Here is a 3,261-nt window from a genome sequence, read left to right on the forward strand (position 1 = left end):
GTTTGGGGTAAATGCCTACTATATCAAGTTTCTAAATTGTGTTCTTTAAATTAACAAACCCTTACCATTCCCTCCACCCCCTGCAAAACAATACAAAAGAAAGAAAATTGTCATTGAACCTAGCATTCATGGTCTACTAATGGCAAGTCCATGTGTGTAAGAGTACAACTGTAAGTGTGTTCCAGAAAGTATTCAATGGCTGACTTTTTAGAAGTAGAGCCTCATGCCTTCTTCAGAGGTTCATCTGGGTAGACTTCAGCCCTGGCCCTTTCATTTAGTAACTGAGCACATTAACTATGTGAACCACTCAGAGACTATTATTTAACTTTAGTTAGCTGCTGTTGAGTCATCTCTGACTCATAGCTACTCTGTGTATAACAGAAGAAAACACTGTCTGGTCCTGTGCCATCCTCACTATTGTTGTTACATTTGATCCTGCTGTTGTTACCACTATGTCAGTTCATCTCTTTAGGAGCCATCATCTTTCCACTGACACTCCATTTTACCAAACATGACATCTTCCTCCAGGGACTGGTCTCTCCTGATAACATGTCCAAAGTATTAAAGACAAAGTCTCGCTTTTGGCTTCCGGCTCCGAGGAAGTGTAGGTGCAACTTTTCTTCGGTCGTTCCGCATCTGGGTTCATCTGACACCAGGCGCCTCCGCCATGCCTCCCAAGTTCAACTCCAATGAGGTTAAAGTTGTGTACCTAAGGTGCACTGGTGGGGAAGTCAGGGCTATGTCTGCTCTGGACCCCAAGATGATAAGCCCCCTGGGTTTGTCTCCCAAAAAAGGCTGGTGATGACATTGCCAAGGTAACTAACTAGTGACTGAAAGGGGTTAAGGATTACAGTGAAACTGACCATTCAGAACAGACAGGCCCAGATTGAGGTGGTGTCTTCTGCTTCTGCCCTGACCATCAAAGCTCTCAAGGAACCCCCCAGAGACAGAAAGAAGCTGAAAAATATTAACCACAGTGGAAATATCAGTTTAGATGAGATTATCAGCATTGCCCGTCAGATGCAACACCGGTCTTTGGCCAGAGAACTCTCTGGTACTATTAAAGAGATCCTGGGGACTGCCCAGTCAGTGGGCTGCAATGTTGATGGCTGCCACTCTCATGACATCATAGATGACATCAATAGTGGCGGTGTAGAATAATGTCCACCTAGTTAAGAACTACAAAGAAAATATTCAATAAAGGATCATTTGATAACAACAACAAAAAAAACATAAAGTCTCACCATCCTGGGTTCTAAGAAGCATTCTGGCTGCATACTTTCCAAAACTGATATGTTTCTTCTTCTGTAGTCCACTGAAATTTTAATATTCTTCCTAACACCATAACTCAAATGCATTGGTTCTTCCACAGCCTTCCTTATTCATTCTCCAACTTTCACATTCATATGAGGTGAATGAAAATACCATGGCTTGCTTTTAATCCTCAAACTGGTATCTTTGATCTTTAAAGAGGAACAGTGCAGCAGATATGTCTCATGCAATATTTCTTTTGATTTCTTGACTGCCGCATCCGTGAGTATTAATTCTGGATCCAAGCAAAATGAAGTCTTTGATAACATCAATATTTTCTCCATTTATCATGATGTTATTTATTGACTCAGTTGTAAGGATTTTTGTTTTCTTTACATTGAGGTGCAATCCATACTAAAGTTGTAGTCTTTGATTTTCATCAGTCAATATTTCATGTCCTCTTCAGTTCCAACAAACAAGGTTGCATCATCTGCATATTGCAGGTTGCTAAAGTGGCGCTGCAGGATAATGCGCTGCATTACAAGATATACTTGAACCACAAGGTCAGCGGTTCAAACTCACCAACCACTCCTCAGTAACCCTACACAGGGTCAACAGCATTTAAACCACAAAAAAACGAGCTTTCTCAATTCCTAATGCCACATTTACCTGCATATAATCCATCTTCTCCAATTATTATTAGCTTAGCATACAGCATTAATAATTATAGTGAAAGGATACACGCTAGCACATGACTTGCTAACTAAAAATCATGAACAATACCATATTAAAATGTTTTGCTATGATGGTATTTCTTATTACAGTTTTGACAATGTTAGCTTTATATATTTTGAATTTAGTTTTAAATAAGAATAACCTTATGGTTTATTAAATCTTTTATCATTATGTAGTATCCATAATGTCTCTCATAATAGCATTTGTCTGACAATAGGATGACTCATGTGCTCTCTTTTTTTGTTTTTTATTGTTGTTGTTAAGTGCCACTGAGTCAATTCCAATCCAAACCCTGTATAGGGTTTCCAAGGAGCAACTGGTGAGCTTGAACCACTGACCTTGCCATTCAAATGACTATGCAGTCTGATGCAATAGCCCACAGCACCATACCAGGACTCTGGGGAGATATTTACCTGGTAAATCTTTCTTTACATTATTTTACATTATTTTCTTTCAATTTTTTGGTTCTGAGCTTAATATATCTCTTATAAATAGCACAGAACTCTTTTTATAATAAACCATAATATTTGTATCTTAAATGAAGACCTTTAAAATTTATATTTATTATTATTATTATTCAAATATTTAGATTCATTTCTATAACATTGATTTTTTATTTCTATTTGTCCACCTTTGAGGAGTTATGTTTTTTCCTACTACTGCCTACAACTGTTTATGTTTGTTCCTCATTCTATTGTCCATCTCTATTTGTATGTTCTCATTACACTTTAATGAATTAAGACATACATTTAACTTAATGTCTAAAATTAATCAATGTCTACAGCCTCTTTTGAACCATTTATGATCTTATTACTTATTTCTGACAGGTTCCAGTTCTACTTTGTAAGTTACAATTGTATAATATTTTAATATCTATCTTGTTTTATTAAATGCCACAACATTTTTTAAAGAGCTGTGATGGTGCTGTCAGATAAGCAATGGACTGCTAACTGGAAGGTCACTGAACAAACACACAGCTTTTCTGAAGAAGGAAGATGAGACTATTTGCTCTGGTAAAGATTCATAGTTTCAGAAGTGGGGTTACTATGCACTGGAATGGATTTGATGGCACGGTTTCAGTTTTGTATTTAATAACACATCTTACTGTAGTCCTGGTACAGCACTGTAGAATAAGCACTTTACTACTAACCATGAGACTGGTGGTTCAATAACAATATATATGAGTGTGTGTGTGTGTGTGTGTATATATATATATATATATATATATATCTCATCATGTCATCAGGTGCCATCGAGTTGGAACTGACTCATAGC

The 3,261-nt window shown here is 37.1% G+C and overlaps 1 pseudogene; it reads left to right on the top strand.

The window, feature by feature from the left end:
- Nucleotides 1–622: 622 nt before the first annotated feature.
- LOC102831029 lies at nucleotides 623–1,161 on the top strand (annotated as a pseudogene).
- The last annotated feature ends 2,100 nt before the right edge of the window (nucleotides 1,162–3,261 follow it).

The sequence above is a fragment of the Chrysochloris asiatica genome, unplaced genomic scaffold, assembly GCF_000296735.1.
Source record: "Chrysochloris asiatica unplaced genomic scaffold, ChrAsi1.0 scaffold00164, whole genome shotgun sequence".
Lineage (NCBI taxonomy): Eukaryota > Metazoa > Chordata > Mammalia > Afrosoricida > Chrysochloridae > Chrysochloris > Chrysochloris asiatica.